The sequence below is a fragment of the Solea solea genome, unplaced genomic scaffold, assembly GCF_958295425.1.
Source record: "Solea solea unplaced genomic scaffold, fSolSol10.1 scaffold_85, whole genome shotgun sequence".
Classification (NCBI taxonomy): Eukaryota; Metazoa; Chordata; class Actinopteri; order Pleuronectiformes; family Soleidae; genus Solea; species Solea solea.
Window position 1 is genome coordinate 1 of NW_026704105.1, and position 16898 is coordinate 16898.

The following is a 16898-nucleotide window of genomic DNA, read 5'->3' on the forward strand; positions in this document are numbered from 1 at the left end:
TAGCCAAAAGGCCGAGAAGCGATGGCCCACCAGTGTCTGGGGCCAACTCAAGATCTTGGCGCACAAGTTACTTGTTGTGGTGCCGTGTTTCTGAAGTGCGCATAACAAAGGCTGCTGCTGCTCACCTCCACCCCCAGGTGATCTAAGTGCACCTCTGAGCCGTGACGGACAGCTGCTTGACATTTGACACACTCAAAGGGCGCAGTCATACAGCAAAGCCCACCAAAAATAACTTAAACTCTTGGACGTTCCTCTCCACGGAAGTCTTTAGTAAAAGGCGAAAGACTTGAGCATTTTGAAGAAAAACCAGAGTCAACATAGCCCCTCTCCTTGAGAGCAGCCAAGGAGTCTATCCGCCAGAGTCACCACAGTCTCGGTCGGCCCGGCCGGCCACCTTGGGACAGCCTTTCTTCAACGTTTTTGGTTTGCCGGCCAATCAACCGCCCACATTTGACTGCATGTTTGGAAGCGCATTCTTACCGTTGGTTGTGTGCTGCAGTTTTCTATCAACCGCTGAGGCTGTGGCACATTCCTCGCTCACGGGGGACACCTCCAAGGTTTAGTGGTAGATGTGAGTGCATGAGCAAAGCAGCTCTGTGTCACACCGAGCAGTACAAACTGCCGGGCCGTTTCCCAACTCCTCCGGGCTTCTGAAATGGTGAGCTGCTCCTGGCATCGCTTCAATATCAGGTCAATGTACAGGAGTGGACGGAGCAAGCGCCAAAGTATTAACCCTTGGCATGATGGCCATGGATCCATCTCCAACAATCCAGTTCTACCTACAAAGAGCCGGGAAAGGGAGCATGACATTTCCTTAGAGCTAAAAGACAACACCCACAACCATCCCATTCCCAGCAACTTGGAAAGACTGGGGACGTCGCTCTGCGAGCACGTGAGAAGCCTGGAGATGGGCACACAAGGCGGAACCTTGGGCGGCTGACCTTTGCTTACAACTACGTCATCGGGGGAGAGCGCGGACGCAGTACCCCACTAGCAAAAATTATGCAGTCAAGATTCCCACGTTTGGGGAATTTGCAGGGGTCAGCACAACCAGAGTGCAATGGCTGAGCCTCGCCCTGGGTGAACCACCTTCTTGATCATGGTATCTCCCCTGCCAGGTAAGTATGAGGTGTACTTGCCCAGCACTGGGTGGCTGTTCCCAGACACAGCTCTTTGGCTGATGGTGCAGGAAATGGATAGTCCCAGAGTCCAATGCCTTGACTCAGGTGCTCGTTAATGCTGTGCTGTGTTCAACTTCAACCTCCAGCACACATTGGAGAGGAAACACTCGACCTTTTCACTGGCATACCTGGCTGTCATTTCCTATCGATTCAGCAACAAATGCACCTGACGGCACCAACAGCAGCTTACCCATCTCGGTGTAGCTTCCTAATACTGGAATAGAGTGTAGCAGGTAGTGGCGATAAAGGCTCAAGTGCAGTGTGTTCGGAATGCTGCCTTTTGAGCCCCTCCACGAGCAGGGGGCCTTGCCTGGTCTATAAAAGGAGTCTGTGTCACCTGCCCGTCGGCTTACGGCCACACCACCCTGAGCACGCCCGATCTCGTCTGATCTTGGAAGCTAAGCAGGGTCGGGCCTGGTTAGTACTTGGATGGAGACCGCCTGGGAATACCAGGTGCTGTAAGCTTTTACACTGCAGCACGCTTTTACACTGCTGCTTCCTTACAAGAAACGTGGGCTTGCAATTACGTTGACGCACGGGCACACGTTAATGTCCTTCCAGTTTCAGCCTTGCTTTGGTTTTCACAGAAAAAAAGACAACGGTGCACCGTTCCTGGTGGCACTGCAATACCAGGTCAATGCAAGGAGTGAAGAGAGCAAGCCCAAGGTTTCACCGCCCAATGCTCAAAAATGCATTTAATATTTAATCCCCATATAGAGGACATATCAGATATTAAACTGATAAGAACAGATACTACACTTGATCTTAGCCAAAAGGCCGAGAAGCGATGGCCCACCAGTGTCTGGGGCCAACTCAAGATCTTGGCGCACAAGTTACTTGTTGTGGTGCCGTGTTTCTGAAGTGCGCATAACAAAGGCTGCTGCTGCTCACCTCCACCCCCAGGTGATCTAAGTGCACCTCTGAGCCGTGACGGACAGCTGCTTGACATTTGACACACTCAAAGGGCGCAGCCATACAGCAAAGCCCACCAAAAATAACTTAAACTCTTGGACGTTCCTCTCCACAGAAGTCTTTAGTAAAAGGCGAAAGACTTGAGCATTTTGAAGAAAAACCAGAGTCAACATAGCCCCTCTCCTTGAGAGCAGCCAAGGAGTCTATCCGCCAGAGTCACCACAGTCTCGGTCGGCCCGGCCGGCCACCTTGGGACAGCCTTTCTTCAACGTTTTTGGTTCGCCGGCCAATCAACCGCCCACATTTGACTGCATGTTTGGAAGCGCATTCTTACCGTTGGTTGTGTGCTGCAGTTTTCTATCAACCGCTGAGGCTGTGGCACATTCCTCGCTCACGGGGGACACCTCCAAGGTTTAGTGGTAGATGTGAGTGCATGAGCAAAGCAGCTCTGTGTCACACCGAGCAGTACAAACTGCCGGGCCGTTTCCCAACTCCTCCGGGCTTCTGAAATGGTGAGCTGCTCCTGGCATCGCTTCAATATCAGGTCAATGTACAGGAGTGGACGGAGCAAGCGCCAAAGTATTAACCCTTGGCATGATGGCCATGGATCCATCTCCAACAATCCAGTTCTACCTACAAAGAGCCGGGAAAGGGAGCATGACATTTCCTTAGAGCTAAAAGACAACACCCACAACCATCCCATTCCCAGCAACTTGGAAAGACTGGGGACGTCGCTCTGCGAGCACGTGAGAAGCCTGGAGATGGGCACACAAGGCGGAACCTTGGGCGGCTGACCTTTGCTTACAACTACGTCATCGGGGGAGAGCGCGGACGCAGTACCCCACTAGCAAAAATTATGCAGTCAAGATTCCCACGTTTGGGGAATTTGCAGGGGTCAGCACAACCAGAGTGCAATGGCTGAGCCTCGCCCTGGGTGAACCACCTTCTTGATCATGGTATCTCCCATGCCAGGTAAGTATGAGGTGTACTTGCCCAGCACACATTGGAGAGGAAACACTCGACCTTTTCACTGGCATACCTGGCTGTCATTTCCTATCGATTCAGCAACAACTGCACCTGACGGCACCAACAGCAGCTTACCCATCTCGGTGTAGCTTCCTAATACTGGAATAGAGTGTAGCAGGTAGTGGCGATAAAGGCTCAAGTGCAGTGTGTTCGGAAGGCTGCCTTTTGAGCCCCTCCACGAGCAGGGGGCCTTGCCTGGTCTATAAAAGGAGTCTGTGTCACCTGCCCGTCGGCTTACGGCCACACCACCCTGAGCACGCCCGATCTCGTCTGATCTCGGAAGCTAAGCAGGGTCGGGCCTGGTTAGTACTTGGATGGGAGACCGCCTGGGAATACCAGGTGCTCTAAGCTTTTACACTGCAGCACGCTTTTACACTGCTGCTTCCTTACAAGAAACGTGGGCTTGCAATTACGTTGACGCACGGGCACACGTTAATGTCCTTCCAGTTTCAGCCTTGCTTTGGTTTTCACAGAAAAAAAGAGAACGGTGCACCGTTCCTGGTGGCACTGCAATACCAGGTCAATGCAAGGAGTGAAGAGAGCAAGCCCAAGGTTATGCCCAATGCTCAAAAATGCTTTTAACTAGTGATGTGACATTCCGTTTCGAGGCTTCGAAGCGTGTGCCGAGTAGGGGAGGGGGCGTTTCCGCGATGCGCGTATCGAGGCTTGCTTCATTTAGGGGAGGAGCCAAAAATGATGACGTCCGAAGCCTCGCTGCCCGGCTGTACCACGTGATTACTTCGTGAAGTGGTTCAGATTTAGCGCGAGGTTTTACAGCTATATAGACCCCTATATAGGCTCCATTCAAAATGTGGGTTTTTGAAGGAGAGTTGCGGTCAGTTGAGAGTTTGGATAGTTTGGAGAGTTTGGATACTAGAGTTTGGACAGCGTTTATATAGTTTGGAGATAGTTTGGAGAGTTTAGGGAGAGATAGAGATTTAGGAGAGGGAGGAGAGTAGGATAGGTGATATAGGATGGAGCCAGTGAGGCTCATCATTGTCCAAGTTTCACAAGCATAATCTGTGCCCTTTTCCTAGTTCCACAAGCACTTTCACTGTCCTCTGCCTGATTACACCCATGCCATTTTCAGAAAAACATTGCACAACCTGCCATATTATGATATTACCATTTTGGGAAGACTTACACACACAGAATACATTCACAAAATTTATTAAACACATATGTACAGAAATTATTTGGTCATACATTTTTTGTAATTCATAGTCATTTCTAACAGACACAAAAATTCAATTCATCACACATTATGTGGTTCAGATACAGCTGCCTGTGATTATACACTTGGCCAGTAGGTGGTTTCATGTGCACATGAAGCTTCGAGAAATGAACCCTTTCTCGAACCAATTGGCTCAAGTGGTTCAATGCCTCATGAGGCTTCATCTCACCATCACTACTTTTAATATTTAATCCCCATATAGAGGACATATCAGATATTAAACTGATAAGAACAGATACTACTCTTGATCTTAGCCAAAAGGCCGAGAAGCGATGGCCCACCAGTGTCTGGGGCCAACTCAAGATCTTGGCGCACAAGTTACTTGTTGTGGTGCCGTGTTTCTGAAGTGCGCATAACAAAGGCTGCTGCTGCTCACCTCCACCCCCAGGTGATCTAAGTGCACCTCTGAGCCGTGACGGACAGCTGCTTGACATTTGACACACTCAAAGGGCGCAGTCATACAGCAAAGCCCACCAAAAATAACTTAAACTCTTGGACGTTCCTCTCCACGGAAGTCTTTAGTAAAAGGCGAAAGACTTGAGCATTTTGAAGAAAAACCAGAGTCAACATAGCCCCTCTCCTTGAGAGCAGCCAAGGAGTCTATCCGCCAGAGTCACCACAGTCTCGGTCGGCCCGGCCGGCCACCTTGGGACAGCCTTTCTTCAACGTTTTTGGTTTGCCGGCCAATCAACCGCCCACATTTGACTGCATGTTTGGAAGCGCATTCTTACCGTTGGTTGTGTGCTGCAGTTTTCTATCAACCGCTGAGGCTGTGGCACATTCCTCGCTCACGGGGGACACCTCCAAGGTTTAGTGGTAGATGTGAGTGCATGAGCAAAGCAGCTCTGTGTCACACCGAGCAGTACAAACTGCCGGGCCGTTTCCCAACTCCTCCGGGCTTCTGAAATGGTGAGCTGCTCCTGGCATCGCTTCAATATCAGGTCAATGTACAGGAGTGGACGGAGCAAGCGCCAAAGTATTAACCCTTGGCATGATGGCCATGGATCCATCTCCAACAATCCAGTTCTACCTACAAAGAGCCGGGAAAGGGAGCATGACATTTCCTTAGAGCTAAAAGACAACACCCACAACCATCCCATTCCCAGCAACTTGGAAAGACTGGGGACGTCGCTCTGCGAGCACGTGAGAAGCCTGGAGATGGGCACACAAGGCGGAACCTTGGGCGGCTGACCTTTGCTTACAACTACGTCATCGGGGGAGAGCGCGGACGCAGTACCCCACTAGCAAAAATTATGCAGTCAAGATTCCCACGTTTGGGGAATTTGCAGGGGTCAGCACAACCAGAGTGCAATGGCTGAGCCTCGCCCTGGGTGAACCACCTTCTTGATCATGGTATCTCCCCTGCCAGGTAAGTATGAGGTGTACTTGCCCAGCACTGGGTGGCTGTTCCCAGACACAGCTCTTTGGCTGATGGTGCAGGAAATGGATAGTCCCAGAGTCCAATGCCTTGACTCAGGTGCTCGTTAATGCTGTGCTGTGTTCAACTTCAACCTCCAGCACACATTGGAGAGGAAACACTCGACCTTTTCACTGGCATACCTGGCTGTCATTTCCTATCGATTCAGCAACAAATGCACCTGACGGCACCAACAGCAGCTTACCCATCTCGGTGTAGCTTCCTAATACTGGAATAGAGTGTAGCAGGTAGTGGCGATAAAGGCTCAAGTGCAGTGTGTTCGGAAGGCTGCCTTTTGAGCCCCTCCACGAGCAGGGGGCCTTGCCTGGTCTATAAAAGGAGTCTGTGTCACCTGCCCGTCGGCTTACGGCCACACCACCCTGAGCACGCCCGATCTCGTCTGATCTTGGAAGCTAAGCAGGGTCGGGCCTGGTTAGTACTTGGATGGGAGACCGCCTGGGAATACCAGGTGCTGTAAGCTTTTACACTGCAGCACGCTTTTACACTGCTGCTTCCTTACAAGAAACGTGGGCTTGCAATTACGTTGACGCACGGGCACACGTTAATGTCCTTCCAGTTTCAGCCTTGCTTTGGTTTTCACAGAAAAAAAGACAACGGTGCACCGTTCCTGGTGGCACTGCAATACCAGGTCAATGCAAGGAGTGAAGAGAGCAAGCCCAAGGTTTCACCGCCCAATGCTCAAAAATGCATTTAATATTTAATCCCCATATAGAGGACATATCAGATATTAAACTGATAAGAACAGATACTACACTTGATCTTAGCCAAAAGGCCGAGAAGCGATGGCCCACCAGTGTCTGGGGCCAACTCAAGATCTTGGCGCACAAGTTACTTGTTGTGGTGCCGTGTTTCTGAAGTGCGCATAACAAAGGCTGCTGCTGCTCACCTCCACCCCCAGGTGATCTAAGTGCACCTCTGAGCCGTGACGGACAGCTGCTTGACATTTGACACACTCAAAGGGCGCAGCCATACAGCAAAGCCCACCAAAAATAACTTAAACTCTTGGACGTTCCTCTCCACAGAAGTCTTTAGTAAAAGGCGAAAGACTTGAGCATTTTGAAGAAAAACCAGAGTCAACATAGCCCCTCTCCTTGAGAGCAGCCAAGGAGTCTATCCGCCAGAGTCACCACAGTCTCGGTCGGCCCGGCCGGCCACCTTGGGACAGCCTTTCTTCAACGTTTTTGGTTCGCCGGCCAATCAACCGCCCACATTTGACTGCATGTTTGGAAGCGCATTCTTACCGTTGGTTGTGTGCTGCAGTTTTCTATCAACCGCTGAGGCTGTGGCACATTCCTCGCTCACGGGGGACACCTCCAAGGTTTAGTGGTAGATGTGAGTGCATGAGCAAAGCAGCTCTGTGTCACACCGAGCAGTACAAACTGCCGGGCCGTTTCCCAACTCCTCCGGGCTTCTGAAATGGTGAGCTGCTCCTGGCATCGCTTCAATATCAGGTCAATGTACAGGAGTGGACGGAGCAAGCGCCAAAGTATTAACCCTTGGCATGATGGCCATGGATCCATCTCCAACAATCCAGTTCTACCTACAAAGAGCCGGGAAAGGGAGCATGACATTTCCTTAGAGCTAAAAGACAACACCCACAACCATCCCATTCCCAGCAACTTGGAAAGACTGGGGACGTCGCTCTGCGAGCACGTGAGAAGCCTGGAGATGGGCACACAAGGCGGAACCTTGGGCGGCTGACCTTTGCTTACAACTACGTCATCGGGGGAGAGCGCGGACGCAGTACCCCACTAGCAAAAATTATGCAGTCAAGATTCCCACGTTTGGGGAATTTGCAGGGGTCAGCACAACCAGAGTGCAATGGCTGAGCCTCGCCCTGGGTGAACCACCTTCTTGATCATGGTATCTCCCATGCCAGGTAAGTATGAGGTGTACTTGCCCAGCACACATTGGAGAGGAAACACTCGACCTTTTCACTGGCATACCTGGCTGTCATTTCCTATCGATTCAGCAACAACTGCACCTGACGGCACCAACAGCAGCTTACCCATCTCGGTGTAGCTTCCTAATACTGGAATAGAGTGTAGCAGGTAGTGGCGATAAAGGCTCAAGTGCAGTGTGTTCGGAAGGCTGCCTTTTGAGCCCCTCCACGAGCAGGGGGCCTTGCCTGGTCTATAAAAGGAGTCTGTGTCACCTGCCCGTCGGCTTACGGCCACACCACCCTGAGCACGCCCGATCTCGTCTGATCTCGGAAGCTAAGCAGGGTCGGGCCTGGTTAGTACTTGGATGGGAGACCGCCTGGGAATACCAGGTGCTCTAAGCTTTTACACTGCAGCACGCTTTTACACTGCTGCTTCCTTACAAGAAACGTGGGCTTGCAATTACGTTGACGCACGGGCACACGTTAATGTCCTTCCAGTTTCAGCCTTGCTTTGGTTTTCACAGAAAAAAAGAGAACGGTGCACCGTTCCTGGTGGCACTGCAATACCAGGTCAATGCAAGGAGTGAAGAGAGCAAGCCCAAGGTTATGCCCAATGCTCAAAAATGCTTTTAATTAGTGATGTGACATTCCGTTTCGAGGCTTCGAAGCGTGTGCCGAGTAGGGGAGGGGGCGTTTCCGCGATGCGCGTATCGAGGCTTGCTTCATTTAGGGGAGGAGCCAAAAATGATGACGTCCGAAGCCTCGCTGCCCGGCTGTACCACGTGATTACTTCGTGAAGTGGTTCAGATTTAGCGCGAGGTTTTACAGCTATATAGACCCCTATATAGGCTCCATTCAAAATGTGGGTTTTTGAAGGAGAGTTGCGGTCAGTTGAGAGTTTGGATAGTTTGGAGAGTTTGGATACTAGAGTTTGGACAGCGTTTATATAGTTTGGAGATAGTTTGGAGAGTTTAGGGAGAGATAGAGATTTAGGAGAGGGAGGAGAGTAGGATAGGTGATATAGGATGGAGCCAGTGAGGCTCATCATTGTCCAAGTTTCACAAGCATAATCTGTGCCCTTTTCCTAGTTCCACAAGCACTTTCACTGTCCTCTGCCTGATTACACCCATGCCATTTTCAGAAAAACATTGCACAACCTGCCATATTATGATATTACCATTTTGGGAAGACTTACACACACAGAATACATTCACAAAATTTATTAAACACATATGTACAGAAATTATTTGGTCATACATTTTTTGTAATTCATAGTCATTTCTAACAGACACAAAAATTCAATTCATCACACATTATGTGGTTCAGATACAGCTGCCTGTGATTATACACTTGGCCAGTAGGTGGTTTCATGTGCACATGAAGCTTCGAGAAATGAACCCTTTCTCGAACCAATTGGCTCAAGTGGTTCAATGCCTCATGAGGCTTCATCTCACCATCACTACTTTTAATATTTAATCCCCATATAGAGGACATATCAGATATTAAACTGATAAGAACAGATACTACTCTTGATCTTAGCCAAAAGGCCGAGAAGCGATGGCCCACCAGTGTCTGGGGCCAACTCAAGATCTTGGCGCACAAGTTACTTGTTGTGGTGCCGTGTTTCTGAAGTGCGCATAACAAAGGCTGCTGCTGCTCACCTCCACCCCCAGGTGATCTAAGTGCACCTCTGAGCCGTGACGGACAGCTGCTTGACATTTGACACACTCAAAGGGCGCAGTCATACAGCAAAGCCCACCAAAAATAACTTAAACTCTTGGACGTTCCTCTCCACGGAAGTCTTTAGTAAAAGGCGAAAGACTTGAGCATTTTGAAGAAAAACCAGAGTCAACATAGCCCCTCTCCTTGAGAGCAGCCAAGGAGTCTATCCGCCAGAGTCACCACAGTCTCGGTCGGCCCGGCCGGCCACCTTGGGACAGCCTTTCTTCAACGTTTTTGGTTTGCCGGCCAATCAACCGCCCACATTTGACTGCATGTTTGGAAGCGCATTCTTACCGTTGGTTGTGTGCTGCAGTTTTCTATCAACCGCTGAGGCTGTGGCACATTCCTCGCTCACGGGGGACACCTCCAAGGTTTAGTGGTAGATGTGAGTGCATGAGCAAAGCAGCTCTGTGTCACACCGAGCAGTACAAACTGCCGGGCCGTTTCCCAACTCCTCCGGGCTTCTGAAATGGTGAGCTGCTCCTGGCATCGCTTCAATATCAGGTCAATGTACAGGAGTGGACGGAGCAAGCGCCAAAGTATTAACCCTTGGCATGATGGCCATGGATCCATCTCCAACAATCCAGTTCTACCTACAAAGAGCCGGGAAAGGGAGCATGACATTTCCTTAGAGCTAAAAGACAACACCCACAACCATCCCATTCCCAGCAACTTGGAAAGACTGGGGACGTCGCTCTGCGAGCACGTGAGAAGCCTGGAGATGGGCACACAAGGCGGAACCTTGGGCGGCTGACCTTTGCTTACAACTACGTCATCGGGGGAGAGCGCGGACGCAGTACCCCACTAGCAAAAATTATGCAGTCAAGATTCCCACGTTTGGGGAATTTGCAGGGGTCAGCACAACCAGAGTGCAATGGCTGAGCCTCGCCCTGGGTGAACCACCTTCTTGATCATGGTATCTCCCCTGCCAGGTAAGTATGAGGTGTACTTGCCCAGCACTGGGTGGCTGTTCCCAGACACAGCTCTTTGGCTGATGGTGCAGGAAATGGATAGTCCCAGAGTCCAATGCCTTGACTCAGGTGCTCGTTAATGCTGTGCTGTGTTCAACTTCAACCTCCAGCACACATTGGAGAGGAAACACTCGACCTTTTCACTGGCATACCTGGCTGTCATTTCCTATCGATTCAGCAACAACTGCACCTGACGGCACCAACAGCAGCTTACCCATCTCGGTGTAGCTTCCTAATACTGGAATAGAGTGTAGCAGGTAGTGGCGATAAAGGCTCAAGTGCAGTGTGTTCGGAAGGCTGCCTTTTGAGCCCCTCCACGAGCAGGGGGCCTTGCCTGGTCTATAAAAGGAGTCTGTGTCACCTGCCCGTCGGCTTACGGCCACACCACCCTGAGCACGCCCGATCTCGTCTGATCTCGGAAGCTAAGCAGGGTCGGGCCTGGTTAGTACTTGGATGGGAGACCGCCTGGGAATACCAGGTGCTGTAAGCTTTTACACTGCAGCACGCTTTTACACTGCAGCACGCTTTTACACTGCAGCACGCTTTTACACTGCAGCACGCTTTTACACTGCAGCACGCTTTTACACTGCTGCTTCCTTACAAGAAACGTGGGCTTGCAATTACGTTGACGCACGGGCACACGTTAATGTCCTTCCAGTTTCAGCCTTGCTTTGGTTTTCACAGAAAAAAAGACAACGGTGCACCGTTCCTGGTGGCACTGCAATACCAGGTCAATGCAAGGAGTGAAGAGAGCAAGCCCAAGGTTTCACCGCCCAATGCTCAAAAATGCATTTAATATTTAATCCCCATATAGAGGACATATCAGATATTAAACTGATAAGAACAGATACTACACTTGATCTTAGCCAAAAGGCCGAGAAGCGATGGCCCACCAGTGTCTGGGGCCAACTCAAGATCTTGGCGCACAAGTTACTTGTTGTGGTGCCGTGTTTCTGAAGTGCGCATAACAAAGGCTGCTGCTGCTCACCTCCACCCCCAGGTGATCTAAGTGCACCTCTGAGCCGTGACGGACAGCTGCTTGACATTTGACACACTCAAAGGGCGCAGCCATACAGCAAAGCCCACCAAAAATAACTTAAACTCTTGGACGTTCCTCTCCACGGAAGTCTTTAGTAAAAGGCGAAAGACTTGAGCATTTTGAAGAAAAACCAGAGTCAACATAGCCCCTCTCCTTGAGAGCAGCCAACGAGTCTATCCGCCAGAGTCACCACAGTCTCGGTCGGCCCGGCCGGCCACCTTGGGACAGCCTTTCTTCAACGTTTTTGGTTTGCCGGCCAATCAACCGCCCACATTTGACTGCATGTTTGGAAGCGCATTCTTACCGTTGGTTGTGTGCTGCAGTTTTCTATCAACCGCTGAGGCTGTGGCACATTCATCGCTCACGGGGGAGACCTCCAAGGTTTAGTGGTAGATGTGAGTGCATGAGCAAAGCAGCTCTGTGTCACACCGAGCAGTACAAACTGCCGGGCCGTTTCCCAACTCCTCCGGGCTTCTGAAATGGTGAGCTGCTCCTGGCATCGCTTCTATATCAGGTCAATGTACAGGAGTGGACGGAGCAAGCGCCAAAGTATTAACCCTTGGCATGATGGCCATGGATCCATCTCCAACAATCCAGTTCTACCTACAAAGAGCCGGGAAAGGGAGCATGACATTTCCTTAGAGCTAAAAGACAACACCCACAACCATCCCATTCCCAGCAACTTGGAAATACTGGGGACGTCGCTCTGCGAGCACGTGAGAAGCCTGGAGATGGGCACACAAGGCGGAACCTTGGGCGGCTGACCTTTGCTTACAACTACGTCATCGGGGGAGAGCGCGGACGCAGTACCCCACTAGCAAAAAATATGCAGTCAAGATTCCCACGTTTGGGGAATTTGCAGGGGTCAGCACAACCAGAGTGCAATGGCTGAGCCTCGCCCTGGGTGAACCACCTTCTTGATCATGGTATCTCCCCTGCCAGGTAAGTATGAGGTGTACTTGCCCAGCACTGGGTGGCTGTTCCCAGACACAGCTCTTTGGCTGATGGTGCAGGAAATGGATAGTCCCAGAGTCCAATGCCTTGACTCAGGTGCTCGTTAATGCTGTGCTGTGTTCAACTTCAACCTCCAGCACACATTGGAGAGGAAACACTCGACCTTTTCACTGGCATACCTGGCTGTCATTTCCTATCGATTCAGCAACAACTGCACCTGACGGCACCAACAGCAGCTTACCCATCTCGGTGTAGCTTCCTAATACTGGAATAGAGTGTAGCAGGTAGTGGCGATAAAGGCTCAAGTGCAGTGTGTTCGGAAGGCTGCCTTTTGAGCCCCTCCACGAGCAGGGGGCCTTGCCTGGTCTATAAAAGGAGTCTGTGTCACCTGCCCGTCGGCTTACGGCCACACCACCCTGAGCACGCCCGATCTCGTCTGATCTCGGAAGCTAAGCAGGGTCGGGCCTGGTTAGTACTTGGATGGGAGACCGCCTGGGAATACCAGGTGCTGTAAGCTTTAACACTGCAGCACGCTTTTACACTGCAGCACGCTTTTACACTGCAGCACGCTTTTACACTGCAGCACGCTTTTACACTGCTGCTTCCTTACAAGAAACGTGGGCTTGCAATTACGTTGACGCACGGGCACACGTTAATGTCCTTCCAGTTTCAGCCTTGCTTTGGTTTTCACAGAAAAAAAGAGAACGGTGCACCGTTCCTGGTGGCACTGCAATACCAGGTCAATGCAAGGAGTGAAGAGAGCAAGTCCAAGGTTTCACCGCCCAATGCTCAAAAATGCATTTAATATTTAATCCCCATATAGAGGACATATCAGATATTAAACTGATAAGAACAGATACTACACTTGATCTTAGCCAAAAGGCCGAGAAGCGATGGCCCACCAGTGTCTGGGGCCAACTCAAGATCTTGGCGCACAAGTTACTTGTTGTGGTGCCATGTTTCTGAAGTGCGCATAACAAAGGCTCCTGCTGCTCACCTCCACCCCCAGGTGATCTAAGTGCACCTCTGAGCCGTGACGGACAGCTGCTTGACATTTGACACACTCAAAGGGCGCAGCCATACAGCAAAGCCCACCAAAAATAACTTAAACTCTTGGACGTTCCTCTCCACGGAAATCTTTAGTAAAAGGCGAAAGACTTGAGCATTTTGAAGAAAAACCAGAGTCAACATAGCCCCTCTCCTTGAGAGCAGCCAAGGAGTCTATCCGCCAGAGTCACCACAGTCTCGGTCGGCCCGGCCGGCCACCTTGGGACAGCCTTTCTTCAACGTTTTTGGGTTGCCGGCCAATCAACCGCCCACATTTGACTGCATGTTTGGAAGCGCATTCTTACCGTTGGTTGTGTGCTGCAGTTTTCTATCAACCGCTGAGGCTGTGGCACATTCCTCGCTCACGGGGGACACCTCCAAGGTTTAGTGGTAGATGTGAGTGCATGAGCAAAGCAGCTCTGTGTCACACCGAGCAGTACAAACTGCCGGGCCGTTTCCCAACTCCTCCGGGCTTCTGAAATGGTGAGCTGCTCCTGGCATCGCTTCAATATCAGGTCAATGTACAGGAGTGGACGGAGCAAGCGCCAAAGTATTAACCCTTGGCATGATGGCCATGGATCCATCTCCAACAATCCAGTTCTACCTACAAAGAGCCGGGAAAGGGAGCATGACATTTCCTTAGAGCTAAAAGACAACACCCACAACCATCCCATTCCCAGCAACTTGGAAAGACTGGGGACGTCGCTCTGCGAGCACGTGAGAAGCCTGGAGATGGGCACACAAGGCGGAACCTTGGGCGGCTGACCTTTGCTTACAACTACGTCATCGGGGGAGAGCGCGGACGCAGTACCCCACTAGCAAAAATTATGCAGTCAAGATTCCCACGTTTGGGGAATTTGCAGGGGTCAGCACAACCAGAGTGCAATGGCTGAGCCTCGCCCTGGGTGAACCACCTTCTTGATCATGGTATCTCCCCTGCCAGGTAAGTATGAGGTGTACTTGCCCAGCACTGGGTGGCTGTTCCCAGACACAGCTCTTTGGCCGATGGTGCAGGAAATGGATAGTCCCAGAGTCCAATGCCTTGACTCAGGTGCTCGTTAATGCTGTGCTGTGTTCAACTTCAACCTCCAGCACACATTGGAGAGGAAACACTCGACCTTTTCACTGGCATACCTGGCTGTCATTTCCTATCGATTCAGCAACAACTGCACCTGACGGCACCAACAGCAGCTTACCCATCTCGGTGTAGCTTCCTAATACTGGAATAGAGTGTAGCAGGTAGTGGCGATAAAGGCTCAAGTGCAGTGTGTTCGGAATGCTGCCTTTTGAGCCCCTCCACGAGCAGGGGGCCTTGCCTGGTCTATAAAAGGAGTCTGTGTCACCTGCCCGTCGGCTTACGGCCACACCACCCTGAGCACGCCTGATCTCGGAAGCTAAGCAGGGTCGGGCCTGGTTAGTACTTGGATGGGAGACCGCCTGGGAATACCAGGTGCTGTAAGCTTTTACACTGCAGCACGCTTTTACACTGCTGCTTCCTTACAAGAAACATGGGCTTGCAATTACGTTGACGCACGGGCACACGTTAATGTCCTTCCAGTTTCAGCCTTGCTTTGGTTTTCACAGAAAAAAAGAGAACGGTGCACCGTTCCTGGTGGCACTGCAATACCAGGTCAATGCAAGGAGTGAAGAGAGCAAGCCCAAGGTTTCACCGCCCAATGCTCAAAAATGCATTTAATATTTAATCCCCATATAGAGGACATATCAGATATTAAACTGATAAGAACAGATACTACACTTGATCTTAGCCAAAAGGCCGAGAAGCGATGGCCCACCAGTGTCTGGGGCCAACTCAAGATCTTGGCGCACAAGTTACTTGTTGTGGTGCCATGTTTCTGAAGTGCGCATAACAAAGGCTGCTGCTGCTCACCTCCACCCCCAGGTGATCTAAGTGCACCTCTGAGCCGTGACGGACAGCTGCTTGACATTTGACACACTCAAAGAGCGCAGCCATACAGCAAAGCCCACCAAAAATAACTTAAACTCTTGGACGTTCCTCTCCACGGAAGTCTTTAGTAAAAGGCGAAAGACTTGAGCATTTTGAAGAAAAACCAGAGTCAACATAGCCCCTCTCCTTGAGAGCAGTCTCGGTCGGCCCGGCCGGCCACCTTGGGACAGCCTTTCTTCAACGTTTTTGGTTTGCCGGCCAATCAACCGCCCACATTTGACTGCATGTTTGGAAGCGCATTCTTACCGTTGGTTGTGTGCTGCAGTTTTCTATCAACCGCTGAGGCTGTGGCACATTCCTCGCTCACGGGGGACACCTCCAAGGTTTAGTGGTAGATGTGAGTGCATGAGCAAAGCAGCTCTGTGTCACACCGAGCAGTACAAACTGCCGGGCCGTTTCCCAACTCCTCCGGGCTTCTGAAAAGGTGAGCTGCTCCTGGCATCGCTTCAATATCAGGTCAATGTACAGGAGTGGACGGAGCAAGCGCCAAAGTATTAACCCTTGGCATGATGGCCATGGATCCATCTCCAACAATCCAGTTCTACCTACAAAGAGCCGGGAAAGGGAGCATGACATTTCCTTAGAGCTAAAAGACAACACCCACAACCATCCCATTCCCAGCAACTTGGAAAGACTGGGGACGTCGCTCTGCGAGCACGTGAGAAGCCTGGAGATGGGCACACAAGGCGGAACCTTGGGCGGCTGACCTTTGCTTACAACTACGTCATCGGGGGAGAGCGCGGACGCAGTACCCCACTAGCAAAAATTATGCAGTCAAGATTCCCACGTTTGGGGAATTTGCAGGGGTCAGCACAACCAGAGTGCAATGGCTGAGCCTCGCCCTGGGTGAACCACCTTCTTGATCATGGTATCTCCCCTGCCAGGTAAGTATGAGGTGTACTTGCCCAGCACTGGGTGGCTGTTCCCAGACACAGCTCTTTGGCCGATGGTGCAGGAAATGGATAGTCCCAGAGTCCAATGCCTTGACTCAGGTGCTCGTTAATGCTGTGCTGTGTTCAACTTCAACCTCCAGCACACATTGGAGAGGAAACACTCGACCTTTTCACTGGCATACCTGGCTGTCATTTCCTATCGATTCAGCAACAACTGCACCTGACGGCACCAACAGCAGCTTACCCATCTCGGTGTAGCTTCCTAATACTGGAATAGAGTGTAGCAGGTAGTGGCGATAAAGGCTCAAGTGCAGTGTGTTCGGAATGCTGCCTTTTGAGCCCCTCCACGAGCAGGGGGCCTTGCCTGGTCTATAAAAGGAGTCTGTGTCACCTGCCCGTCGGCTTACGGCCACACCACCCTGAGCACGCCTGATCTCGGAAGCTAAGCAGGGTCGGGCCTGGTTAGTACTTGGATGGGAGACCGCCTGGGAATACCAGGTGCTGTAAGCTTTTACACTGCAGCACGCTTTTACACTGCTGCTTCCTTACAAGAAACATGGGCTTGCAATTACGTTGACGCACGGGCACACGTTAATGTCCTTCCAGTTTCAGCCTTGCTTTGGTTTTCACAGA

The 16898-nt window shown here is 51.1% G+C and overlaps 27 non-coding genes and 4 pseudogenes across 27 annotated transcripts; 8 read left to right on the forward strand and 23 right to left on the reverse strand.

Moving 5' to 3' along the window:
• Window positions 1–202: 202 nt before the first annotated feature.
• LOC131452392 (U5 spliceosomal RNA) lies at window positions 203–315 on the reverse strand. The gene has a single exon (XR_009237200.1). It is a non-coding gene; the product is annotated as a U5 spliceosomal RNA (small nuclear RNA).
• A 647-nt stretch (window positions 316–962) lies between these two features.
• Window positions 963–1126, reverse strand: LOC131452424 (U1 spliceosomal RNA). Its single transcript, XR_009237216.1, has one exon. It is a non-coding gene; the product is annotated as a U1 spliceosomal RNA (small nuclear RNA).
• A 402-nt stretch (window positions 1127–1528) lies between these two features.
• On the forward strand, window positions 1529–1646 carry LOC131452406 (5S ribosomal RNA). The gene has a single exon (XR_009237213.1). It is a non-coding gene; the product is annotated as a 5S ribosomal RNA (ribosomal RNA).
• A 131-nt stretch (window positions 1647–1777) lies between these two features.
• Window positions 1778–1970, reverse strand: LOC131452355 (U2 spliceosomal RNA). The gene has a single exon (XR_009237167.1). It is a non-coding gene; the product is annotated as a U2 spliceosomal RNA (small nuclear RNA).
• Window positions 1971–2149: 179 nt separating this feature from the next.
• On the reverse strand, window positions 2150–2262 carry LOC131452398 (U5 spliceosomal RNA). Its single transcript, XR_009237206.1, has one exon. It is a non-coding gene; the product is annotated as a U5 spliceosomal RNA (small nuclear RNA).
• A 647-nt stretch (window positions 2263–2909) lies between these two features.
• Window positions 2910–3073, reverse strand: LOC131452332 (U1 spliceosomal RNA). Its single transcript, XR_009237145.1, has one exon. It is a non-coding gene; the product is annotated as a U1 spliceosomal RNA (small nuclear RNA).
• Window positions 3074–3351: 278 nt separating this feature from the next.
• Window positions 3352–3470, forward strand: LOC131452404 (5S ribosomal RNA). Its single transcript, XR_009237211.1, has one exon. It is a non-coding gene; the product is annotated as a 5S ribosomal RNA (ribosomal RNA).
• Window positions 3471–4455: 985 nt separating this feature from the next.
• Window positions 4456–4627, reverse strand: LOC131452367 (U2 spliceosomal RNA; annotated as a pseudogene).
• Window positions 4628–4806: 179 nt separating this feature from the next.
• On the reverse strand, window positions 4807–4919 carry LOC131452393 (U5 spliceosomal RNA). Its single transcript, XR_009237201.1, has one exon. It is a non-coding gene; the product is annotated as a U5 spliceosomal RNA (small nuclear RNA).
• A 647-nt stretch (window positions 4920–5566) lies between these two features.
• On the reverse strand, window positions 5567–5730 carry LOC131452425 (U1 spliceosomal RNA). The gene has a single exon (XR_009237217.1). It is a non-coding gene; the product is annotated as a U1 spliceosomal RNA (small nuclear RNA).
• A 402-nt stretch (window positions 5731–6132) lies between these two features.
• On the forward strand, window positions 6133–6251 carry LOC131452400 (5S ribosomal RNA). Its single transcript, XR_009237208.1, has one exon. It is a non-coding gene; the product is annotated as a 5S ribosomal RNA (ribosomal RNA).
• A 131-nt stretch (window positions 6252–6382) lies between these two features.
• LOC131452356 (U2 spliceosomal RNA) lies at window positions 6383–6575 on the reverse strand. The gene has a single exon (XR_009237168.1). It is a non-coding gene; the product is annotated as a U2 spliceosomal RNA (small nuclear RNA).
• Window positions 6576–6754: 179 nt separating this feature from the next.
• Window positions 6755–6867, reverse strand: LOC131452399 (U5 spliceosomal RNA). The gene has a single exon (XR_009237207.1). It is a non-coding gene; the product is annotated as a U5 spliceosomal RNA (small nuclear RNA).
• A 647-nt stretch (window positions 6868–7514) lies between these two features.
• LOC131452333 (U1 spliceosomal RNA) lies at window positions 7515–7678 on the reverse strand. The gene has a single exon (XR_009237146.1). It is a non-coding gene; the product is annotated as a U1 spliceosomal RNA (small nuclear RNA).
• A 278-nt stretch (window positions 7679–7956) lies between these two features.
• On the forward strand, window positions 7957–8075 carry LOC131452405 (5S ribosomal RNA). The gene has a single exon (XR_009237212.1). It is a non-coding gene; the product is annotated as a 5S ribosomal RNA (ribosomal RNA).
• A 985-nt stretch (window positions 8076–9060) lies between these two features.
• LOC131452368 (U2 spliceosomal RNA) lies at window positions 9061–9232 on the reverse strand (annotated as a pseudogene).
• Window positions 9233–9411: 179 nt separating this feature from the next.
• LOC131452394 (U5 spliceosomal RNA) lies at window positions 9412–9524 on the reverse strand. Its single transcript, XR_009237202.1, has one exon. It is a non-coding gene; the product is annotated as a U5 spliceosomal RNA (small nuclear RNA).
• Window positions 9525–10171: 647 nt separating this feature from the next.
• Window positions 10172–10335, reverse strand: LOC131452426 (U1 spliceosomal RNA). Its single transcript, XR_009237218.1, has one exon. It is a non-coding gene; the product is annotated as a U1 spliceosomal RNA (small nuclear RNA).
• Window positions 10336–10737: 402 nt separating this feature from the next.
• Window positions 10738–10856, forward strand: LOC131452407 (5S ribosomal RNA). Its single transcript, XR_009237214.1, has one exon. It is a non-coding gene; the product is annotated as a 5S ribosomal RNA (ribosomal RNA).
• Window positions 10857–11059: 203 nt separating this feature from the next.
• Window positions 11060–11252, reverse strand: LOC131452357 (U2 spliceosomal RNA). Its single transcript, XR_009237169.1, has one exon. It is a non-coding gene; the product is annotated as a U2 spliceosomal RNA (small nuclear RNA).
• A 179-nt stretch (window positions 11253–11431) lies between these two features.
• On the reverse strand, window positions 11432–11544 carry LOC131452372 (U5 spliceosomal RNA). The gene has a single exon (XR_009237181.1). It is a non-coding gene; the product is annotated as a U5 spliceosomal RNA (small nuclear RNA).
• Window positions 11545–12191: 647 nt separating this feature from the next.
• Window positions 12192–12355, reverse strand: LOC131452325 (U1 spliceosomal RNA). The gene has a single exon (XR_009237139.1). It is a non-coding gene; the product is annotated as a U1 spliceosomal RNA (small nuclear RNA).
• Window positions 12356–12757: 402 nt separating this feature from the next.
• LOC131452418 (5S ribosomal RNA) lies at window positions 12758–12876 on the forward strand. Its single transcript, XR_009237215.1, has one exon. It is a non-coding gene; the product is annotated as a 5S ribosomal RNA (ribosomal RNA).
• Window positions 12877–13061: 185 nt separating this feature from the next.
• LOC131452362 (U2 spliceosomal RNA) lies at window positions 13062–13254 on the reverse strand. Its single transcript, XR_009237173.1, has one exon. It is a non-coding gene; the product is annotated as a U2 spliceosomal RNA (small nuclear RNA).
• Window positions 13255–13433: 179 nt separating this feature from the next.
• On the reverse strand, window positions 13434–13546 carry LOC131452397 (U5 spliceosomal RNA). Its single transcript, XR_009237205.1, has one exon. It is a non-coding gene; the product is annotated as a U5 spliceosomal RNA (small nuclear RNA).
• Window positions 13547–14193: 647 nt separating this feature from the next.
• On the reverse strand, window positions 14194–14357 carry LOC131452427 (U1 spliceosomal RNA). Its single transcript, XR_009237219.1, has one exon. It is a non-coding gene; the product is annotated as a U1 spliceosomal RNA (small nuclear RNA).
• A 402-nt stretch (window positions 14358–14759) lies between these two features.
• On the forward strand, window positions 14760–14868 carry LOC131452408 (5S ribosomal RNA; annotated as a pseudogene).
• Window positions 14869–14999: 131 nt separating this feature from the next.
• Window positions 15000–15192, reverse strand: LOC131452336 (U2 spliceosomal RNA). The gene has a single exon (XR_009237149.1). It is a non-coding gene; the product is annotated as a U2 spliceosomal RNA (small nuclear RNA).
• Window positions 15193–15371: 179 nt separating this feature from the next.
• Window positions 15372–15484, reverse strand: LOC131452373 (U5 spliceosomal RNA). The gene has a single exon (XR_009237182.1). It is a non-coding gene; the product is annotated as a U5 spliceosomal RNA (small nuclear RNA).
• Window positions 15485–16100: 616 nt separating this feature from the next.
• LOC131452428 (U1 spliceosomal RNA) lies at window positions 16101–16264 on the reverse strand. The gene has a single exon (XR_009237220.1). It is a non-coding gene; the product is annotated as a U1 spliceosomal RNA (small nuclear RNA).
• A 402-nt stretch (window positions 16265–16666) lies between these two features.
• Window positions 16667–16775, forward strand: LOC131452409 (5S ribosomal RNA; annotated as a pseudogene).
• The last annotated feature ends 123 nt before the right edge of the window (window positions 16776–16898 follow it).